The following is a 25,061-nucleotide window of genomic DNA, read 5'->3' on the forward strand; positions in this document are numbered from 1 at the left end:
AGCATAAGAAAGAAGGATAGGGAGGAAAAGAAAGGTATGTTTAAGCTTCAAAAAACCCACCAAAAAAAAGATGAATGTCCAATTTAGCTCAAAAATGCAATACCATTTGATGTCAGATAAAAGGCTGGATTTTCATTTACTTTGTTAATCATAAATACAATGAAGAGAGGAGAATATCTTTTTTAATTATTTCATTTCATCACAAGTATGATTGCAGTGATGCAGATCATAAAAACGCATTCACTGAGGTGAACTAAAACCCTTTTACTTACATACTCAATAAAATCAGCAGAGTAAATTGTGTTATTGAGTTCTCTTTGCCAGCTGCCCATACCCTCTTGGAAGCAGTGATCTGTGCGTCAGACACTCATCTCCAAGTGTGGTTAGAAGTATCAAGGTCAGCTGGAAAAAAATGCTAAATTAAATAAATCAATAATAAACATACTGATACGTAATCACAGATGATCTGAAGTCATGTTGTTCAGCTGGACAGCAGCAATAGGCAATACATGATTGACATCCCTGTCACCTTTATGCCAGATGTTGCTGTCAGCAACATGGATTAGGTATGACTAGTGTAAGTCTACCATAGGGGAATTTCTAAAATTTGGGGAGTTCCATCCTGAGAAGAACCTGCAAGAAACCACAATTCACAGTCTACAAGAAATGAGTCTCAGAAGTGGGGGAAACTTTAGGAAACAACAAAAAACAGAAATTAAACCAAAGAACAACAACAAATCCGTAGAAAAAAAAAGACAAAACTGTCATTAGCTTGGAAAACACAGCAAACTAATTGCACTAGTCAAGTGCAGCTCAGGCAGGTGTTGTGAGCCCTGCACATCTTTGCCCCTTCCCTGTTACTGAACCCCACTTGCACACTGCTGGCAGTGGGGAATGCAGTCCAGAGGCAGCTTTGGGCCTGGCTCCCTTCCATACTGAGTGAAATAGTGTCTCATCCAGTTCTGGAAGCCCACTTCCCAAAGCAGCTTTTGCTCAGTGGCTCCATGGAAGAGCCTTACACAACTTCCCTCTCCCCCCGCTGCAGCCCTCTGCAACAGGGGTGTAAGGGTCCTTGGTGTCACATCCCCCTGAGGGAGCGCCATGTTTTCTGTGTCACTGTTTCTTCAGTGACACAGTGCAGAAACACTGTTTGAAAGGATACAGAAACATAAAAACATGACTGTGTCCTCGGTGGCCAAGACACCCTCCTTCCCAGAGACTATCATTTCCATCCCTGAGACCTAAACTGCTCACATCAATTTAACCAGTTTCATATCATTTTTGCAGTTATGCTGGCTCACAAAACATCACTGGAGGAATGTGGAATGGAAAGTTGAAGAGAAAGAAGCCGTTTCAGTCCAAACTCCTGTTGCCTGAGGCATCAGGAAGCAAGGCAGCTCACTCTGGGCAGTGGCAGCAGTTCACCTGCTAATGCAGGTGAAGAGTTTTGAGATCCTCCCTCCCTGCTCATCGGTGCACAGGGGCAAAGGCCTCCTTACCCCCTGCAGGTCTGCTCCTCAGGGCTTACAGGAATTGCTCAAATGGAAGGCAGCAATGAAAGAACACAGAAGGATCAATGTATGGAGAACATACAACTCAGAGAAATCAATCTGCAAAAGTCTGAGGGAATCTTATTCCACTGTATGTTCGCTTTCTGATATTCATATAGAGAATAGCTGAAAAGCATGTTTAGAAAAAATCCCCATGGAAGGACCGATTAATATTCTGTTTATACAGAAAGAAAGGTATGGATCATCGAAGGAATAACAGGATTTCAAGTGAGAAAAAACAACAAACAGTTTTTCTTCCTGCAACTTTCTCTCACCCTAGCCACATGGGGTTTCTAATTTTAATGCTGAGATTAATCCTACTAAATCCTTGCTTATATGAGTAGAGTCCTGAGTTATACTGTTAGTAACACTATGTAATCAAATTAGTTTTTTGATACCAGAGATCTGATAGCTACCAAAACCAAAACTAAAGTGTTGCTTTAATAAGGAGCATCAGCTTGTTAGCAACTTCTGCCTTTACTTTGCAAACTGGAATGACTTGGATGCCCAAATCCAGAACACATTACACGAACACCACTCCCATCCCCCAAACACTAGTATTTTACTTAAATCACAAACTAGATAAGCCCACATCAGGTTTCCTCTTACTAACATGTAGCTTAGCAAAGATTTGCAAAAATCAATATCAAAATAGTTCCTGAACCTACTAGTTGTTTTTATTAATATTGGCTAGGCAGACAGGGACGAAAGGCTTCCCCGGCTTCCACGCAGTTTGCCAGTGCTCTGGAGAAGACACACTGGCACAACAAATCCTGTGCACACAGCGACAGCAGCTCACCACCAACAACCCAGGCAGCGGGGATGATGCATTTCATGGATCACTCACTATGGGCTGAGGCTTTTCTTAAAGCAGATTATCTCAGCGTTGCCAAAGAAGAAACACAGGTAGACTTTTTTTTTTTTTTTTTTTAAATCTCAGATCCAGAGACACTGAGCAGAGGTTTTGTTCCAGTGTGTTGCACTGGAGTACAAAGTCACAGCTCTCTTATGCAACATCACAACTGTGCAGCAGGGATTGTTTTAACAGCCTGATCAGCTGCCTGACCACTGGGTTCGTGTTGCTGCTGTATTACAAGCTTGACTAATACTGAAGAGACATGTCCTGAAATTATCACTGAGCAAATACAAATGGAAAGATACGTGTGTTGTTCTCTGAGGACTCAAAATAAGGCACATTTTGAACGCCTAATTTAGCGTAAAGTATTACAACTAAGAGAGGCATGAGAAATAAATGAAACTCAGCATAACTTTCTACTGCTGGAATATGAAAAGAAATATACCAGAGACGTACATTACAAAAGGACCAGGCAAAGATGAGTGGGGAAGAAAGTAATTTGAGGGGTAGAAAAAAAATAAATGCAAACCCACAAGACGTGAATATTCGTTGATAAACAGCAAAAGAGAATCAGGACCTGCTGTTGGAAAGTCTTCCAAGGTGCTGCACCATGCACACAGAGGAGCTGAACTGGTCTTTGCCAGAATGAGACAGGTTTTGGGTGGGCTCAGCAGCCTCCTGGGCATGCCTGTCTTTGTAGTCTGTCACATGGAGTGTCCTCATTAGGGAAAAAGTTTTTAGCTGTTGGATTGCAGGTGATCACAGGGAGCCTTGTGGGAAGAGGCACAGCACAGCTCTGAGCACAGATGCCACACATACAAGAGTTGTTATTGCAGGAGATTTATCTGAGTGCACATAAAAGTAATAGTTATTTGTAAAGGAAACTGGAGAGACGAAGGTATTTCTCCAGGTGCTGCAGAGCTTCTTTCTTAGTTTTCTGAGCAGCTTCACACGTTTAGAGGGAACTGGAGCAAGTCTTAGGAAGAGATCCAGGCATACTAAATAAACTTTAAGCTGAAGGGCATCTAGTAGGGACCGGCTGCAATAGCAGATAATTAGAAATGCCCATGAGGGTACACAAAGGGCCGGGGCATGTAAACCAAGTGTTTTGTCTTTAGCGAGAAATATAAAATATACAGAAGAATTTTCTGTTTAAACACAGTCACAGAAACTGACGTTGAAAAGATCGAAGTGTTTATGAAACAGTGGAAACTCCTCACTGTTCAGCATAAGCAGGTAAAGTTATTACCTGTGCCAGCTAAGGGGTCTGTTTGTGTCCCAAAGCAGGGCCCATTGCTGACAGCAACAAAATTCCCACTGACTGTGGTTATACAAGCTTGGCCTTCATTGTAATCAATTTTCAGGCAAACTATAAATAAACATATAACATCTCAGCAGATACAGGCTCAGAGGGTATAATACCTTAAAAGAAAACACACACACGGCTGTCAGTCCAGACTGTGGGTAACAGCGCTGGCCAAACAATTTCTTTTGTTAATATTTAGCTTCTTACCCCCCCCCCCCCCAAGTTATTGACAAATGCACTTGGTGGATTTCATAATTAACTTGTTCATTAAAAATTATTTTCAAGACAGTTTATGCTAATACCGTGCAGCCTATGAATGTGCCATGTGTGCTGTTGCTCTAGGCACTCATTAGCAGCTCCGTGCAAGAGGTAGCTCCCACCACAAAGCATCGCTCCGCAAGGAGCCATGGTTGGGGCTCCCCGGGAGCCCTCGGGCAGGCACAGCCCTGGCTGAGGAATGCTTCCAAGAGAGCTGCCTCCGCTTTCCCAAAATCCTCAGTAGGAAAGCCACACACGTATAAATATTTACAGGAAACAAATACAAGGGATGACGCCTCATGAATGCAAAGCGATTTCTCTGTTTTCATCAAATAGCTTCTGCAAATATTTTTTTCCATCTATCCCATGGAGATTACTTTAACTAAGAAAACTCATTCCTATTACTACAGGAAATTTTAGTCTTTGTTACTACAAAGAATAAAATGAAAATTGTCAGGAGATTTGAACAAGACATGTAGCTAACTTTAAAATGCCTTTATAAGTTGCTGGCTCCATCTTCATCCATTAATAATAGTGATAGTGATGGAAATAGCCTCTGTGAACATGTGGGATACCCCTACCAGTCCAAGATTGTCTTGTCAAGTGTAGTTTTCCTTTTGATTTTTGCAGATTATTTGAAGTTTTCAACAAGAGAATAGACCTCTCACCACCTTCCCTCATCTTTATATGTGCCAATTAAGAAATTCACCTGTTATTTATTAAAAGTAAGTAAAGTTTAAACAGGACACAAACTTGGTGCCTATGCAGCGTCCACATGTCTGAGGCTACTCTGGCAGCCACGTCCTGAGTTCTCACTGCCATTTGGCAACAAAAATGCATTTTTGCAACTAAAAGTGACTCTGCTCTGTGCTGGCAGTTCTGACCAAATTTGGCTGTGAAAGCCAGTGTGCAAAACCAGAGGGCAAACGGATGGTGACTGGAAACGCAGTCTTTAATATATAGTTCCCATATTCCATACTAATACTCTTTATTCATTTCTCTGCAAGCTAGCTTTATTGTCTGGTATGCATTCATTGTGAAGGATCAGAAACTATTATTTTTCCCCTTGCTGAACAGGAGACAAAGGCTTACTTTTCACAAGCTCCTGTATAAGCTGAAAGCACTTTTCCTACCCAGTTGGTTAGCAGTGCAGGCAGCGACAGTCCTGCCCTTCCTTTATTTTCTCTGCAAGCTGGCATATCCAGAAAGCATCTATCAATAGGTTCTTGTCTCTTTCTTCAGGCAAATGAGCTGGCCAGCCTTGCTGAGGCAACACAGAGAGAAAAACACGGTGGTAAGGAAAGCAGTGCATCTGATGGCAGGAGCCAAGCAGGACTGGATGCACTGCACATCACCCAGGCCCCTCCATGGCACAGATCATGGCTGGTCCTTGGGACGTGCCAAGGAGCCCCAGCACCCCTGGGAGAGCTTCTACAGCCCACAAGGAGTTGTGGCAAGAAGCAGGAGGTTGGCAGCTGGCCCCTGTGACGGTTTCCATGTGCTGGCTGCGGAGGCCCATCAAGTCAAAACTTTCAGTTCACTTTTTTCTCCTTCTGTGTTAATTTTCAGTCACAAGTTCAGCTAAGTGAACCATTAAAAGCGAAACAAACCGAGCTGAGCGACAAATTAAGATGTGCCTCAGGCAGCCAACACGTTTCTTTTTTAACTTCCATCTGTCGAGTGCTGGCATCTGAGGTATGTGACAAAAAAATGTCTCTGCTTATGAACAGCTTCTGACTCCTGCTGCTAGGTGGCTGTGCTGAGGAAGAGGAGGGGGAGGCAGGGCAGGCTGTGGATCTTGAGTCTATCACTCACACTACTGGAAGCTGCTGGATGATTTGGAAATTACATGGAAGTAAATTAAAAAAAACACAAAACAACAACAACACTTCAGAACTGGAAAACTGATTTGGATGAGGAGATGTATTTTCCTTTTAAAGAAAGGTAACATGGGACTGAGCTAAAGTACCTGCGCTTAACTTTTGTCTTTAGCCATGCTCCAAAATACAACATAAAGCGTCAGATATGGATGTTAAACATTAGGCAGTGTGAATACACTCCTAATATCTAATATAAGAGAAAGGACATTTGTGGCACTGTTATTTACTGAATTGTAGCCCTAGTTAGAAAAAAAGGAGTTTAGAAGTATAGTCCCTTCACTGAAGAGTTTAGAAATAACAGTGCTGCTCAGCAGTATGGAAATCAATGCATCCCTCCATTTGTTCATGACAGACCTAGATGCATTAAAAAAAATTATTGCCTGACAGGCTAAAAAACATTGAAAGTGTTTCACTGACAGTGTGAGAGAAACACCATTTCTGTTTTACAGAGAGCCATGTAGGGCTCAATTTTTTGGTTTTCCTGCAGCACATGAAACTAAAAGCCTCTGACAGCAACAAATGGAGGGCTCTGTAAAGGCTTGGTCAGAGCTGAAGAGGGAAGGCTGATTAATTCTCTGTTAAAAAAAAGGTTTGTTGAAATCATTGGCAATCATTCCACCTGAAGATTACCAGTGAAGGCATTTATTAACATATTTATTAATTTAGCTATATGAACAGTAAAATCACATCTGGTGAATCAGAATTATTCCTCCCCAGAAGTGCTATTTGTGAGGAAACAACCGAACAGCCCTGAACTGGGGGATGCTCTGCAGTTTGTAGGAAATGTTCAGTCCACCATGGGATTAGTCCTTGGAGAAGAAAAAAACACAGCAAGGAAGCACCACAAGTGCGTGTGTTTGTGCCCGATTTTTGTTTAAATTGAAATTCCCTTTTAGTTTCTCCAGTATTAGGAAGACCTCAGTGCACATGAGGTGCAGCTCTCTGGTGCAGAGTACGGATTTCAGCAGTCCTCTTGCAAAACTAGCTGAGCGACTGATGACCAGGCCTCTTGGGAAGACAGAGGAAGGATTACATAGCAGGCTGGTTCACTCCCTTTCCAACAAAAGGGAAGCTAGTTTGGGTACAGGGAGTTTATAACAAACATTTGTATCTAGAAGTGAACATCTGCCAGTCTGTCTGGTCTACCATGACCTTTCCTAGCTGGTGCTTTTTAACTAAATCTTTTAATCTTAGCGCTTTCTAAAAGGGTTCGGTTTTAAAACAGTCTGGTGTTCATTGGTGTGAGCACTTATATAAGAGCTGGAAAGCCATTCACAGGCTACTGACTGGATACGTCTGGTAAAAAGATGGATATAACAAAGCAGACAAATTAAAAATCCTCCAGGGTGGGGGGAAGAAGATTTTCCTACCTGTTCCTTTATCTATAAATTGAAGCTTATATACTTGGCCACAGTTTTGCCTGACCACGGTGACATCAGGCTGCCAGCCACCTGCTCTTGACGTACTCCAGAGAGCTGTTTTTGGGAGAGGGCCTATCTGGGAGAGGACATATTTGCCTAGTAATGCAGCATAAAACCGGTGCTCCCCTTGCATTGTAAAGGCCAGCTCATTTCTAAACCTTTCACAGAAGTGTGCAGAAGCACCTCTAGGTGCTAAGTGTATAGCCTGGCAAGAAACATATGCATTTCTACCATCCGCAGTAGGAATCCCAATACAAAAGTTATAGCAGAAAGCACATAAATACACTTGAGATGTAAATTGAACACAATTTTTAAAAAGAATGCACTAGTCTGCAACAATATGCAGACAACACTAAGTGTTGGAAAATATCCAAAAATTCCCTGGGGAGTTAGTTGTTTTAGCTAACTTGTTTCCCAATTTATCACCAACTTTTTCCTTACTAGCTTGTATTAGTTATTCTTTGACTAGGCAAAAAATACATCTGTAAATAGTTTAAGAGATCTCATCTGAGGAGAGTACTACATAGAAATATATTTTTAATTTGTTTTCAGCATAAACCTGTATTACATACAATTATTAAAACCCTTTCCAAATGTTGAGTTGAGGCTGATTTTGTTTCTTGGATATGAAAAAAATGGTTCAGAGCAACATCAGATCTACGGGTTGTGCTGGAATATTAAAAAGTATAAAATATTTATATACAGAGACACAGAAGAGATATGAGTTCTTCAGAACATTACATAGATTATATACAATGCTTGATTTAAGTAGAAGTTTAATTTTATAGAAAACATCCACCTGAGCTTAATTTCATTTTTTTTTCCTTTTAAAAATCAATGCTAGCCTCATGCTTAGAACAATATTGGAATTTTAGCTCAACACTCTGAAAGTAGGTTAAAAAAGGCCCATCAACTATAAACGTTATCTCTGCCTCCCTATAACAAAAACAATTACATTTACCAAAGATGAAGATGTACCTTGAGTGAAAGGGAACACCAGGATTTTTACTGTAGTAATAAAGATCTTCATGAGTTTTGAGCATACTCTGCAGGACAGCTAGGATGACACCCCAGCAAAGTCCCAGCTCTTTATGGCTCTTAGTGAAGCTTCTTTCTTAATTATGTTATAGCAGACCAAGCACTGATTGAGCAGCAAAATTGCATAATATATATATAAATCTACAAAAGCTTTCCTAACTGTGAGGTTTGTTTATTTAAAGAATGGTATCTTTTGCTTTGCTTTCTTTATTCAGGCTTTCTGCTGGGACTTCTCAGAGATCTGGATCAAAGCTACAGTTTAATTTTATTTTGCATCGGGCTGTATAACTTACCACAAATAAACTTGCAGCAGGGAAATAAACATCCCCTCACCTTAAGTGCTCATTTATTGTTCTTGATTTGTCACACTTGATTAAAATATAGAGCTTGCCTCCCAGGCTGAAATTAGCTTTTCATTTTAAATGACTAGCATTCAGGTCTGAAAAATAACAACCCATTTGTTTCAATATTTACCATGTCCATTCAGAAGGGGCTTACATTATGGCCAATTAGTAGTTAATTGTGATCCATAATTCAAACATTTGCTTGCTATTTGGAAGTGCAGAAATTGGGTTGTACACTCCCCGCCCTACAAGGCTTTGCTCTTCCACTGAGTGATGAGTTACAGCATAGACCCGGGATGGTGCAGCACAACGGCTGTCAGAACTTGATGTGTGTTAATCTTGGGAAGAGAGGGAAAGACAGACACTGTATAATTTGGATAGGAGCACAGATCTATTTGAAGAAGTGACCTTACTCTCACTTTCAGTGCATGTTCTCGGGCTATGAATGTGTCCACTGCAGAATCCAAGTTCAATACAAAACACATTGATCCTTGCTCTCTACTTACAGGATTCCAACTCCTCAAGCAATTTCATCAGTGATGCTTCCTTTTTCTCTGAGTATGTGCATGGAAATGGATAGAAACAATTTCACTGCAAAAATATGTTCAAAAAGAAGGCTCTTGCATGGATCCTACGCTGAAAAAAGTAGGAATGTCTCCCTAAGGTGCAAACATCCCTACAGTGGTTATGGTGAACCAAAAGGCAGGAGTTCACTTCAGCCCATGTTCATCCAAAAGCCTGAAATGGACAGTAAATGAGCATCCATAGATCCCATCTGACTGACCTGGATGGCCAAAGCTTTCACGTTCACACCGGAAGTCCTGCGACCAGGCTCTCTTTAAACAGACAACAGTGCTTTAGAAAGATAAAACAAAACACCTTCTCATTTCATTGATTTTCATAGGTATTGCTCTTCACAAGTGTTCTGCACTACCTACAAGCTGCAAGTGTCCTGCAGCCCAGGAAAGGACACCCCTCCTGTCTCAAGAACAAGCACATACAGATGAACTGGGTGCAACAGGATTTGTCTGGAGGCCTTCTCCACCACAACAGGGCCTGCATTGCCTCAAAAAGGAAGCCACCTTTCCAATAAACCTTCCAAAGAAGGCTTTCTACCTCAGCTCCACATATAACTCCACTGTCTGCCACTGCAGAATTTGGTCAGTCCCCAGTGGCACTTATCAGTGGTCACACACAGCGGTGCAAAGCTTACAGGGCCCACACAACAGGACTTAAATTTTATACTGACAGTTTACTGTTTTCCATTTAAAAATACAATTCCTCTGGATTATTGTCATTGCTACGGGCAATGCTTTGTGCTGGAAGGCAAGGAGAATAACAACTTCATTTTAATGGCTCTTCCAGTGGCCTGTAGTTCTGAAGACAATTTTGACAAAGAAGCTGGTAACAGGATTGAATTCAGAGCAATCAGTCTTCCAAATGGAAGAAAATATGAATAACAAGAGATTGAAGTATACCCAAGCTGTTTTCCCAATGCTGTCTTACTCATCTCCTGGCTTCTGTTCTTCTCTCTCCCTTGTCTGTCCCCATTTATTACTGTCAGAGTTGTTTTATATGAAGAGAGGACTTCCAGAAATGTGCCCTCAGTACCAGGCTCTCAACACTTTCTGCAAGGACTGCTGCTAATTCTGCATCATAGTCAGTACTAAAACTTTTCTGAGGTTCTCTTAATAAAGGCCTGTTCTAAACGACTCGTGGCAGAGTCATAAAGCAGCTTAAGAAATAAAATCAATGTCACCTGGCAAAGTAGCCACTGAGACATCATCATTTTAATTACAGGTTTTAAGAAACAACACTGAGAAGCTGAATTTGTGACAAAGCTTTATGCCTAAAGGAGGGGATTATTCAGCAATGATGGCTTTACCCTTAAACAGTGAAGCGATTTATTGAGATGTACTGTGACAACTACCACATTACAGCTGTAGAAGCGCTCATGTGAAATAACCAACCAGAGAGGATTTTCTAATCAGTAGCATCTACTCTTTTTTATTAGCACTGCACCCATGATGCCTATGAAATGATAGCATTGCTTGTCTGTAGTACAGGATTTTTAAATGCATCTAATCTGTGGGACCTCAGTGTTTTACAATATATTAGTATTTTATAGGGCTTTCTTGCCCTCTCCTCCCAGTTTTGATAGAAAAATGCAGGGTGGATGATGTGTAGGAACATGAATTTGAAACACAGCTTTTTTTTTCCTTCCACCCTTTTTTAAGGAAGGTTCTTTCTAACACCCCTGGGTCTTGACAAAGCCGGTAGTGGTATCTTAAGGATCTTAAATCATAATGTAATCAACATTTGTTCCCTTCCTCCCACGATACATGATTTTGGATACTATAATCTCCCCCCCCCCCCCCCCCCCCAATCCCTTTTATTTTTAAATATTTTCTAAAAAACATTACAGAAAATAACCTGAAGCATGAAGTGATTTAACCCAGGATACATATTTGACCAGCAAAAGAGCACGGCAGAAAAGGGACACAGTCTTCTGAAAGTATGATAGAAGCCTGGAAGTCTGTAAAGCTGAATAAACAAGAATTAAAGGATGGGATGCAGGACAGGACATCTAGAGACCTGGCCTAAGAAAACTACTCCTTGGCAGGTGGACACAGAGTCCAGGCCTGGAGGCATTAATGGAGGGGAATAGTCTGTTGCAGGCCACAGGGCTACAGAGAGAGATCATGAAATTTAAAGGAGTTTTGGAGGTGTTAATGTCCCATCCTCTCCCAAATAGCTGCCTCAGCAGCTAGAAGGGGAGTGGGATGGGTAGGGTCAGAGTGTGTGCTGTGCCTATTACCTCCCTTCTTCTTGCTGGGCTGGATCAGGGTGGTAGCCTCTTGCTGCAAGCCCCTCTCATCAAGCTTTAACTCTTATGTAGAAGCAAGTGAGACAAACTCAGGTTGTACTTGAAGAAGGTAAAATTTGTTCTCTAAAAGGCAAACCACTTCATCCCCTCTCCCCCACAATAATAAAGACAATTCAACCAACTTTCATTGCCACTCAACTTTTTGCTAAGTGTCTCAAACATACAAGCACTATATTTAGTTTCATAATAACTTGGGGAAAGCAATTAAAGCATACAGCTGCTGAAGCAACTGCAAATACTTAGAAAACAGTATCTTTCAAGCTTGAACACAACACATTTGTACTTCTTGATGCTCATACCTAGAGGATTTTACTGTCTCTGAAGACTAGAGATAAAAACATAGTAGCTCAACACATTTTAACTGATAACTTAACAAAAACGTAATTTATGAAATATAATGAATTTCCTACTTTCTGAAACTGAAGAGCTCATCATCCCTTACTATCATATACTAGACTCCAAAATGCACTGCTCCCTCTGGGTAAGATCATTCTCCTTTTATGTTGTTTCTAACTGCTTGTTTTACAGTTGAAGGCTTGCATGGGGACACACACACAAAATTAATTTCTTGAACTTCATGAAACTCATGTTTCATCTCTCTTTCCAAGATAACTGTCCCAACAAGAGCACAGGTGATCCACATTATCATGAAACATTTATATTTTGCAGTACTTTCCTTCTGCTCTGGTCAGTACAGAGAGCTCCTGAGCTCCACACTAGCTGCATCTGTGCTACAGGAGGAAGTACACAGCAGTTCTCACCTTCTTCTTTCCACCCAGACTTTCTGCCAGTGCAAAGCCAAAAATACAGGGAAATGGCATCCACTCAGGCATTACCCATATAACTAAGGAGCACAGGGTGAATCACAGAGTGCAGCTACCCTTATGATATTGAGGGAAAAAGCTATTGGACCATAAGCTAGATTCAAAGCAAACAGGAGATTCACATATTAAAAAAAAAAAAATAACAGCACTGCAAACAAATTAGCACAACAGTTCCCCTTAGACTAGTACTGGAAGGGCAAGAAAATAAAGCTTCTTTCTCCAGAAATGCAGAGTTTTCATTTCTTTCTCAAAATACAAAACCCATTTGAACATCTCTGTGAGCAAGAGAGAGAAGCCACCTACCAGAATAACCAGGTCCTGCCAGGCTAGGGACACCCGTGAATCAGAGACGTTAACTTTTCTTTTGGCTCTTCATCACTGCCTCCAGATGACCACCTTGCTTTTCTTCGGTTCCTGAGAAATGGCGTGGTCAACGCAATAAAGCCCATCCAACTAGAACTACTACTTAAACTCATACAGACCCCCCAAAAGTTTTGTAAAATAGTAATAACATTCAAAGAACTGATAAAGTTGTTCAAACACAGGGACTGTCTTTGAATTTACACCTTGTAGTAGTTGGCATTAACATCTATGCAGATTCAAGCTTTAACTGAAACTTCCTAACTGATTGAGTACTTAAAAGGAATTTCTCCCAGCTTTCTCTGATGTCTAAAAAGGTATTAACTGATCCTACAGCTGGGATCAATTCATTACTTTCCATCAACTGGGCACTGAAGAGCTTCTTTCCTTAGCAGAGCTGCCTATGAATGTGATTTTATAAAAAGAATTTTAAACATTTTCTTAAAAAAAGGCCATGAATCTTAGGCTGGCTCCCCAGAAAGACTAATATTTAAAGACTGAATTGCACCCCCCTTATCCCAACCTTTTATGTCATTTCTCTAAAGTTAATTTAGTACATATTAACAGGACAGTAGAGAAAAATTCTGTCATCTTCCCTCCGGCTGCTCTATGGAGCTTTGACCCTAAGCTGTTTAACAACCAAGTGGAAATTAATAACTCTTAAAAGAAAAATTAGGAAAAAAAAAACACACAAGACTATCAGAAATACTTTGAAACAAATCCATTCATGTGAAATCATGACATTAGCATTCAACAGCTGAAGATTTGCAAAGCATAAAAAGGGTATAATCAGCAAACAAAAGGAAATAAAGCACTACAGTGAGTTGCCATACCTTCTTAGGAGGAATTTGTCAGGCTTTTGATAGCAGGTGCTTTAATTTAGTTGACTTAATTGAGCTCTGCATCTGTAAGAAGAGAGATTTTGGAATTTTAACACACATTTTAAAGCATGGTCTTCCAAAACGGAAACTGTCACTCATGAAGATAAGAAACTTTTGAACAAAGGGTTAGTAAAGCAAGTTGAACACCACAAAAAGATACAATTTGTGCCTTCTGAACTCCAATAGTTGCATAATTGGATCATATAACACTCCTTGTCATCATTTTCCATTTTTTTCCATTTTCTCTGGTTCTCTTATTTTTCTTATTTTTCTGTGGTTTCCTTTTCAGTTTAGGAAATTAAGAGGGAAGAGAGGACAATGAAAGTGTTTTTAAATGGCCAAATGCTTGATATAACGCCATTTCCCTTGCAGAACAGAAGTCATCTGTTCTGCCTATGCATGGAAATATTTTAATTTAACAACATAATAAACATTTAGAAACCCATTAATATTTGATTACTAAGTGGTGTTATTATACTAGTGCCACTTCTTTTTTAGAAATATTGGCTCTAAAATTGTATAGATTAAACATCTAGAGGATAAAGTGTACACACTAGTTGAAATTCTCTTGACTAGCTTGCAGAGAATGGCTTGCAGAGAGGGATTGCTTATTGGCCCTTAAATTAGGCCATATCCTGGATTTTAACAGCTCACAAAGAAAGCTTTAAAATTAATCAGAGGGCTTCTTGTTAGTAGTTCAGTTTTGGTACATAAAAAGGAATGATTAGGATGTGAAGAAACAAAACAGAACAGCGAATTAAAAACACAAAGTGGGACAGCTCCAGAAAAAAATGCAGAGAGGGTGTGTGCAGGGAAAATCAATGGACTGCCAGTCAGGACTTTCTTTTTCTTTTTTCTTTTTTGATACAAGGAAAGGCAAAATAGAGAACTGAACCTCAGAGCCTGAATTTCAACCACAGGATTGCTAGCTATTCTGGAATTTTCTCACTCGTGTGTTGAGAAGAAACGCCAAAATTTAAATGCCTTTTTCTGCTGCTCATTTTCCTCGGAGAAATCCATTAACAAAGAAAACTGAATAGAATTAAGTGAAAGAAACACATAATTCTCCAAAAGTTTTGGTCCAGAAAAACTCACTTCCCACCATGCCGTCCTCCAAAGCCATTTTATGTGCCAAACATTATTTTATATGAAGTTCTGTAGGGAAACATGATGGACAGTCTCACTCAAATGCAATAGATGGTGCTGCTCAGTTACGGTCCTGCCCTGGAGGCAGTCATCAAAGGCTCCCATCACAGCACAGCATTTCCATTGCTCTCAGACCTCTGTGGTCACCTTGCAGCTCTTCTGTACATCTTGTTTCTGTACTGAAGTAGTCGTTTAGATTTTTTTTCCCTGTTCATCGTGATTCAATGAAATGCTGCAGGGAAAAAGAGGGTGAGGAACTGGCATTTGGGATACAGAGATACGTTTTTAATTTATTTATTTTGATTAGGTTTTTAAGTATGTTATACTGCACAGCCAATATCATGTCTACTCTCTACTCACCTAGAAACATCAGGAAAAGTTCCATTTGAGCCAAGTATATGACAACTGAGGGGAAAAAAAAAGGAATAAACAAATAAACAAGGTGAGGATTAAACATGAGCATGCCGGCAATTGCAGTGTGGTAGGATTGAAGTCCTTGTGTGGTTCCTGGGTTAGCACTGTATCTGTGCAACAATTATCCTTTGATTTTTATGTCTTGCAGTTCTTTCTTTTTACTATTAAGCTTGTTTTTTGGTAATTCAGTCTTTCATTCAAGCTATGAAAATGCATCTGTTTTGGGTGAGCACAGACACAATACAAGTAGCGAAGAGTTTTTCTATTAAACAGATTGAACATTTATTTAGTTTCACACGTGTAGTCCAACTAAGAGGTGACACAGAGAATGCAAAATGGCAGCTATATCTGTTCTCACTAATGCACTGGCAAATCTCAGTCTTTCCACTTCTGTCTTGCATCAGTCTTTAGCACTAAATACTCAAACCCATTTCCCTGATGATTATGGATTTCTCTTTTTCCTCAGAAATAAACATTATTTCCATCCAGCAAAACATTATACCTAATGTTCAGACCTGAAGAACACCTGAATAAGTAAAAAATGAAATAAAATAAAATAAAATAAAAAGCATCTCTATTCTCTGGAGATCCATCAGGAATGATTACTTCCCCATCCTGAGTTCAAATGAGAATCCTTCCAGCACAGGCACACATATTTTCCTGCAGAAACCAAACATTTTTGCTGGCTGCTATCTCAACACCGCATAGAATGAGGTGTGAGGTGTGGAAAGGTGCAGGAAAGGGATGCTCTGTTGTGCTAAAGCAGCACATCACTGCTCTACACCTGCAGTCACCCTCCCTTGGGCAGCCCCAGTGCATACAGGCAGGCAGTGGTCACTCTGTCGGTGGCAGGGAGACAGACAGACAGACAGACATTTGAAATTGTCACAGCCACAGAAGTTCTGTCAATGGGGATGCTGAAGTCACTGGTTTTTATTTTCTCACATTCTCACTTTTTTTTTTTTTAAATTAGCACAGACGCATTTTTAAATAGACAATCGAGGAAAAAATATTTTCCGTAGCTTTATCGTGAAGCACTTGGCATTCTTTGTTCCTCAGTCTTTTAGGATAATGTGTCTTTTTATAACAGAGGGGGTCTTATGAGTCTCCTGAAATGGTAAAATCGGATCATTTACATGTGGGAATTGCCAGCTGGAGAGGAGAAAACATACGCTTGTGTTCAAGAAAAGTTTCACATGACGTTAAAAGAAACCATCTGCTTTTTCTTTTTTGTTCTTGTTTAAGAACAGCTTGTGTTTGCAGATCACAATTTAACACATGGTAATAACCTACAGGACTTTGTGAAGCATGGATCTTGTTTTCCTGCATGCATAAAAAAATATAAAAGATTGTGAGGAAGACATTTCCTTCTGATCAGTGTCTTTTTGTGCTTGGTTATGTTTTCACAACGTCTATAATACTGCAGTAAAACCCAACCGATGGGTATAAAATGTAATGTAAGGCATAGATAGCAATTTATACTATACACTCAAGTAAAGCTGAGCATTTATTTATTTTATTATTATTTTTAAGTGCACATGCAGCCAGTTTCTGATTATGATAGGCAAACAAATTACTTATCTGCTCACAATATAAACTAAGGTTTCAATAGTGTTAGGACCTTCAATTGTACTAGCGATAAAAATATCCCTAACGGCCACAGAACTACTTCAAGGAATTCCCTCCAGCCCTTTCTAAACACCATTTCATTAGCTGTCTGTTTCAGTGAGTGATTTTCTTCTCATGCTAGCAGTAACTAGAGGTAAGGTACGTATGATGTAGCATGAGTGATGGCTGGACCCTGCGGGGGCAGTTGGGCCTAACCTTCACACATACTGGCCCATTCATTTTTCTGCTCATCTGCTCCGCGGCATTTCTGTCTGAACCAGGACAGGTAGATGATTATAAACAAAATGCCAGATTTCCAGGCAGATTGTAATTCATTTGATGGTAAAGAATTCACTTTCATTTCCTGTTTCAGCAGAGCTTTGGGGCCCAGTGTTATCTTTTCGTAAGCCCCTTCAGGATCCCTTAAGTCAGCCCAGATTTCAAAGTGCCTAGCACAAGGCAGGACTTCCGTGTGCCAGCATTTTCAAGAAAATACCCTGCTATCCTATATGAATGACAGATTTAAGGGTCATATCTTTGGCTGCCTGCGTAGCACGGCTTGGAGTTTACCTCTTATTGTGTTTTACATTTATAAATCTTTTTAGACTTTTTAGTCATTGTGACTGCCTGCCAAAAATAAAAAGTAAAAAAAATTAAAAATGGGCAGAATAAAGCACTAACTGAAATTAGCGATTTTGAACAATGGATCTTTCTCTTAAAATGCCAGTCTGGCTGAATCTCTTGTTGAAATAATGCACTTTAGTGCATTAACAAAGGTAGGATATTACTGAATATTTCCTCCCCCTTGTCTCTTCCCTATATCCCCTAGAACATCTGATGATTTGGTCTGGCACATGAATGATCCCATATGCACCATTGTGGTATCAGACATCTGGTACCCATCAAGATGTCAGCTTAATTTGAAAAGAAAACATCTATAAACACATGTATAAGCACCAGCCAGAATGCTTTGTGACCTTTGGATATTTACTTAAAGAAATTAAATGCACATCTGATAAAATCAGAATTATGGTAAGTGTGAAAAGACCTGGTGTGAGTTGGTTCCCTTAAGTGGAACTGTGAATTCAGGAACATTTTATTTTTATTCTTTTGCCTCAAAAGGAGAAATGACCTTCTACTTTCCCAAATGAAAAATGACCACAGAATATCAGAGACATTTGTTTACCACATGTTGCTCTGATGGAAGGACAAACTCTAGTAGATTTAGATGGTATAACTCGCCATCCATTGCATTTCTAGTAGGTTTGAATGTAGAAGTTGTGGGATAGATAATAAAACTTCTGTCTCCCCTCCTGGATCTCTTCCACTTCTCCAGAATCCAGTCAGATTGCCCAGGTTCACTCTTCCCATGAGAGAAGTATCACAAAAATACATAATTTTAGGTAGGCTGGGGAAACCACAGCATGAAATCAGGGGGAAGGTGGTAGTGAAAATCCTGCTTTGACATGATTAGAGATCCTGGAGGATCTTCTAGGTTAAAGTTGTATATGCATAGCATAAAATCGTAGTTGTTTATTATTTATTATATATATTATATATATATATTAAAATTAATTATTTTGAGAGAAAAAAAGCATGGTCAGAAATTGCATGGGTGTTTAGAGAAAGTCTTCAGCAAGTGTCATATGTAATAATGGAAGACAATAATACTTCGCAGTGGCTTTTGACTGCTATGAAAAAGATGGTAGTAGAAAATAAGACCAGTCAAAACACCAGTGTCAATTAAATGGGAAGAGTAAAACAGATCAAAATCAAAGGCTTTTTGATCTAAAAGAGCTCAATCTGAGAATGGAGGGAACCAGTTAATATGACCAAATTAAAGTGACAAACTCAGGAATGTAAATGTAATACAGGGCTAACTGCTTTAATTCAAAGGTGCAAAATCAGCCTGGAATCTGTAGCCCAACCAGCGGGGAAACGAAGGGAAGAATTCCAACCTAACGGGTTGAAAAAGCATACTGCAAGTACGTGAAAAACTGCTCAAAAGTCAAGCTGAGTTAGAATTTGCCAAAGGATATTAAGGGGTAAAGACTTTTTAACAATATAAATAAAAGGAGAACAAGAATAAAAATGGCCTGCTATGCAGTAAGGATGGGGTCAAGAACAAAGGTAATCTAGATATTGCCCCCAAAATAGTGCTGACACATTTCAGCATAGGAACAACAGCAGAATGGATGATGGGGATGAATGTATTGCAATTCATTACCACATTCGAGGTGGCAGCAAAACCCTAAGTATTTCTTGCACTCCAGGTGAGAAAACCCATTCATCTCCAGCCCAGGCATCTGCAGGGAGCAATACAGGAAGCAGCAAGTCTGGTAGCACGCACTGATGAAACCTCGTCTGGACAGGTACAGGGCTGGGCCCTGGTAAGGTGACTTCAGATGAGGGTAGATGCAGAACTGGGCTGTGACAGCAGATGAAGAGTGTCTCACAGGAGGAAGACCTTGGTAAGTTCAGCCAAGCTACAGGCAGGTTGAGAGGGTACGAAATCGTTCTCTGAAATTTTTTCATGGAGTAAACATAAGGGAGAGAGAAGTGCTTTTAAGCCAGAGGAAAATGAGGCTTCATCCAACAAATAAAGTAAAAGCTGAAAGCATACACATTGACTAGGAATAAATCTCAGTGGGCAGTTAGGAACCTTCAACACTATCAGGAGAACGATCCCTGGTTGAACACTAGGAACATGTCAGATACAAAACCAAGCAGAAATCCACAAGCTTTATAGTTAATACTTTGAGGTTTATGAGTCCATTTCTATCATACCAACTGCTTGGATTAGGTGATTTAGGAAGTCCTTAATCCCTGTGCTATGAATCCCTTTAGGGCAGAAATCAGTAAGGAGTGCCAATGAAATTTGAATGCAATCTCACTTGCTCCCTACAGACTCACATAAAACTCTAATAGGGAAATACCAAGGTATAAAAGATCCGTTTAGCACTCCTGTAGCAGTGTCTTTTAAGGCTGAGCTCAGGTGGTATTGTACTTTCCCTGGCAGAAGCAAGAAGTCTCAGGGGGAACCAGCAAGCATCTCTGCTGTCTTGTTCCCCTTCACCACAACAGGATGTTTTATCAGCTGCTCAGCACTGCTACTTTGCACAGTGGACCATCTCAGTGCCATTTACCAGAGATATTTCTTAATTTGGGCACGCAGACTGACAAACACCATGTTCAATGCTCATCAGACCGTTGGGACTTGTGGTAATGAGCCAGCATGGAGCTTTGCATGTGTTGGGGTGTAAGCTGGGAGCTTCATGCCCTTCTGGCCACGTTACATGCAGGCAGGGTTAGGTAAACAGTGTGGGCAGGAAAGTGTCCTGTCATAAGATTTTACACTGTCCTGTGCTAAACTTCTAACGTACAACTGACTGTACCTACAAGAGGAGGCATGCCTCACTGCAGTAAACATTGAGGACAGATCATTTCCCCAGTTTTCCAGTCTGAAGAGACTTCACACACTGGATACTGCATGTCAGATTGGGCATACGGATTTGGCTGGCAGGTGAAACAGTTTATACTCAGAACAGTGTCTGTAGGATACCTTGCTATTATGGAAACACCATCCTACCAGTCTGCCGTACAAAGTAGCCAGCCAAATACAGCCCTGCATGGGGAGATGACTAACCCTCCTTTTCCATGGTTATTTTAATATTTGTGTGATGACATCTCACTCCTTTAATTTATGAGAAAAATGACAAATGCTTCAAAGTCTAGATTCTGTCCAGTCTTTTGATCAATAGTAGAAAACTTATTTTTTTTTCTGGCATTCCTTTCCCTTAACATCAATTTTAAAACAATCTGATAATTGGTATAAACATGCTAATGATCAGGACAAACAATCTGAATCTGGTTTAGAAGTTTAGTTAGCTCTTTATAAAATACTTCTGGTTTCTAAACCTATAAAATCTCACCATAACACAAACATCTCATTTTAAGAGGTTTGCAAGTTTCACATCCACACCAGAGGATCTGATTGTACCAACCACCAGTATAAAAATGGTGCACAAGCAGACGATGACCCACATGTGCCCAATGTGTCTAAGCCTTCACTGAGCAGAGATACCTGAAGATGTTTTCCTCCTTTCCCCGCCGAACTGTGGAAAGAGTTAAGCTCTCAGTTAAAGAAGCTTTTGTCAGAAAAAGCTCAGTTTGTAATGGATCAGATGTAAGCTAATTTCACAGGGCTCTGAAGACCCTGAAGGTTTGTCACAATAAATAACATATTCCCTGGCCAGCTAATGTTCAGCCTCCTGTTCCTCTGAGCAGCAGTGACAACGCTGACCTCCCCGTAGTCGTTTTCTTCACAAATCTCATGGTTTGGAGTGGTTTGTTCTTGTTGAGTTTGAAACATCTGCTAATTTTGTTCCCATATATTATGATGTACTGGAAATAACATGAATTAATTTAACTAGGTGACCTTTTACAACTGTCAGAGTGAAGTAATTTCAGCTTTCTTGATTGTCTCTGGACCCACTGAAAAAGCATTAGAAAAGGAAGCTTAGTGTGGCTGACACTGCATTGTATCATGGATACGTTGGAGTCTTGAGCGGTTACCTGATGAACTGCAGTGCCAAGAAAAAGGACAATCTACAGTAAAATGACATAATTTGTTTTTGAGATGTCTCTTAGGCTCTTTCAAAGTGAACAGTTCTTGGTTTGAAAAAACCTTCCATGTAAACTTATGTTAGAAACCTACTGGATTATACTTAATAGAAAAATAAAAATAGGAATAAGAATATGAAAGCAGATAAAAGATACTATTTCAACACTATTTCATGCTTCTTGCTAATTCGATTATGTTGTTAAAACCTGACAAATTGGAAATCAAAATAAAACACTGGCTTTGTTCAGAAGTAAAGATCTGCAACTATATTAAGCAACTTCAGAAGAAAAAGAAATGGTCTTAGAATTTTGTTCTTGTTATTATAGTTTCTGTGGTCTCTGTAGGCATAAATAATAGTAAGAATGCTCCACTTTTTGTTTTCACAGATACAGTGAATTTACCCTGATGTGTAAGTTAACCAACTTCATTTTGTTATCCACGGTGAAGCGTATCTGTTTAGACAGATCTGCTCAAGTTCCTAAAAGCAGAATTTGCAGTGAGTATTCACTGGCAAATTGCTTCAAAGCCAATTTGCTTAACAGAGGAGCCTCATAAAAATCAAAAAAGTCTCCAAAATGAACTTAGCAGAAAATAGGAGAAGCTCTTTAGAAACTTGAGGCACACAATAACACACCTAAGATGACTGGCAATTCTATGCCCCATTTTCACCTTTAATTCCCACTGTGTGTGTTCAACACAGCTAACTGTATTTGCAGGTAAGTCTTACTGTTTATTTATACTCATTTCTGCTCAGTGTGTGTGCTGTCATGGTTACTTTGCACTAGTTTTTCCACGCAGTTGATATCTGAAAATGCTGGGTGCATAAATATTTTAAAATTGGTAAAAGTGTTCAGTCTTGTCTTCTCTTTCATTAGTGTCTACTTGACTACCTGCAAATTAGCTCTTCTAGTGATCTGACTTGCACTTACCTTTCCCTTATGCATAGAGAGGTGTTAAGCATTAAACCATCCTGCTGCCAAAGTACAGTTGCTTCCATTATTTAAGTCACTTGTCACAAGAAATTTTGGGTGATATTACTTATGAAGCTGAGATCCCATCATAAACCATAACTCTGGAGGTTACAGTCTCATTTTAAAATATTTGTTGGGAAATACACTGGAGTGACAAGCGTCAGTTGATCTATTACCATCTGTTGGGCTGCTTGACTGTCCTGGATCTGAGGAGTTACAGAAAAGGTTTGTTCCCTCTACATGTTCACAAGCTTTGGAAGATTTCTCCTTTGCCTTGTATTTCTCCTAGTATTACTGAGCAACCAGAGCAGTTACTTGGTCTGAAAACAGACACGTTCACACACACACACACACACACACACACACACACACACACACACACACACAATGATGACCCAAAGACAAGGCTGGGCCAGAACCGGTCCCTCCCTTAGCACTCAGAACAGGCCAAAAGACAAAATGTTGTGTTTAAAATTACATTTTGCAGCAACAAGAAGGATTTTTAAGTAAACTGTTTTCTTTCCCTTATGTCAACTAATAACAAAGGGGAAGAGCTAAGCTGAGACATCCTCTTATGGATGCAAAAAGCAAAGATCCAAACGTTGCAACGAGTCTTTCTGCAATTTGTTTCAAGCACCCCATTAAAGCCTAGTTTTGCCAGCACATTCAGCCTGAGATCCGAATGCAAACATTTGTGGCCAAAATTATGTTCTCTCAGAAAACTGCAGGCAGGCAGTTTTCTCCCTCTACCAGCTGCAGAGCAGATTTACAATGCATATAAAGAACGTCTATGAAAGTACCTGTACATCCCTACTCCATGCACTGAGGAGTCCCCGTTCTCAGCACAGGAGCTGGGGAGATGGCACTGCTGACCCGCACACAGCAGTGCTGCAGGGCTGTCTGGGACTACCTGGCACTTGTCGCCAACCCAAACATTTTTATGGCCTCCATAAGAATGCACAGAGCATCATTTGAAGCCAGTCAAAAACTAAATGACTCATCTTAAAAACAGACAGTCTAATCAAACTAACGGTGATGTTTTAAAATAAGAAATATTAGCTTTGTCACTACTTAGCAGTTTTGGAGTGCTCTGCCATGTCTGTCTGTCACCTCAGAAAATCCTGGAAGAAAACTAACACAAACAAACCAGTATTTTGAGCTGCTGTTGCAACTTCAAATCAATTTTCTCCGGAGATGTTGTGATTCTGTCTTCCCATAGTAGTGACAGACGGTGCCTTATATTTTTTTAATTGCATTTAATCTTTTACTTACCTACAGAAATAAAGAGAATTCTTAAGTGCATCATCATGCAAAACAAAGAGAAAGTGGCATAAGAAGAAAAAAGAAAGACTCAAAGAAAGAATCTAAAGGGCTTTTTTTCTTGTCTGTTACATGAGCGATGCTGCAGCTTGTTATGCCCTTTGCTTGGCATTCTTCTGCATAATTTTTCCTTTCCTCCTATGCTGATATAGAAAAAGAAGAAAATACAAATTTAAACCCTTAACGTTGAATTTTCACCTTAGGAACAGTAAGATGTGATTTGGCAAACACATAGCTGATTCTCTTATTCTTGTTCTTATTTATTTATTTATTATTTTTTTTTTATTTTTAGGCGATGAATTCTCATCTTGCAAATATCAGCTTCCTTAGGTTACAGGTCGCTTACTTGCAACCTCATTGTTACTACATTTAATAAGATTACTTATAATTAAGAGGAGTCCGTCAAGAAGAAAATATAAGACAATTAAAAATGTTCTTGCTCTTATAACTTCCCTCTTATAGGCAGCAGACCTGATTTACATGAAAACCCTAGGAGACACAACCCTGACATGGCTGGGGATGTGCAGCTGTGATGCTGTGTGAGCAGCTTCACACTGGCTGTTGCAAATAGTAGGGACAGGCTAGGATTGTGGAATTGTGAGTGGGATTGTTTAGCTCCATAGCTTGCCAGGAGAAGACTTGAAATGGTGCTTCACGTTGCCAAGTGCAGCCTTGGAACCCTGACAGGAGCACAGCCACCTGGGCAGGTGTGCTGGGGTTTTTTGATCTCAGCCTTAGCACAAATCCTGCTGATTTTGTGCGTGCCTGAAAGTAGTATCATCCTGCAATAGTGGCTGCTGGTCCCTTGGTTACTTTGGAAGTGGATAACTGCTACTGTCTTACCTTTACAATTGTTTCATTTCCAGTAAGTTTCTGTTATTTATAGACTTTCAATTTAATTGGTAATTTCAATTTAATTTAGTATCAAACAAATAACCCAAGACCATACCATAGTCAAAACTCTTACTACCCATAATTCATTTTACACAATTAACAAAACACAATGAATAGGCCAGCAGAAAGTGAAAACAAAACCCTTATCCAGAAACAAGCAAAACTCAGGAAGGATCCATGAGAATGAGGAACCAGCATTATGAGCTACACTACAGACTCCTTTTCTTGTCAATAGTGCTAGAAGAAAGGTTTAAAGAGAAGCTTACACATCTAAATCACCCAGAAAATGGTGTTCTAACAGGATCTTGAACTCAATAGAGCTCACCGTAGAGTCATAAACACTCTTACACTGGAGGAAGAAATGAAATGCTCTCCATTCTTGAAAGATATAGACACAAAAACAAGTTGGACTTGCTCTTACTGTGTAGAAGTTAAAAGCAAATGAAGGATCATTTTTATTACAGTTGAGAGAAAAGAGT

At 39.9% G+C, this 25,061-nt stretch overlaps 2 protein-coding genes across 3 annotated transcripts in view; one reads left to right on the top strand and one right to left on the bottom strand.

Moving 5' to 3' along the window:
• Positions 1-25,061, top strand: part of CBLN4 (cerebellin 4 precursor) — a 116,460-nt gene that overhangs the window by 83,160 nt on the left and 8,239 nt on the right. The window lies entirely within an intron of this gene.
• Positions 1-25,061, bottom strand: part of LOC308178967 (uncharacterized protein) — a 308,966-nt gene that overhangs the window by 77,772 nt on the left and 206,133 nt on the right. Inside the window, exons 5-8 of the transcript XR_013940072.1 lie at positions 15,112-15,156; positions 13,558-13,629; positions 12,668-12,778; positions 30-402 (exon numbers count right to left, since the gene is read on the bottom strand). The gene's annotated coding sequence lies outside the window, so the exon portion shown is untranslated. Of the gene's footprint in view, positions 403-12,667; positions 12,779-13,557; positions 13,630-15,111; positions 15,157-25,061 lie in introns of the transcript that reaches the window.

Source organism: Anser brachyrhynchus (genome assembly GCF_964034855.1).
Source record: "Anser brachyrhynchus genome assembly, chromosome: 16".
NCBI lineage: Eukaryota > Metazoa > Chordata > Aves > Anseriformes > Anatidae > Anser > Anser brachyrhynchus.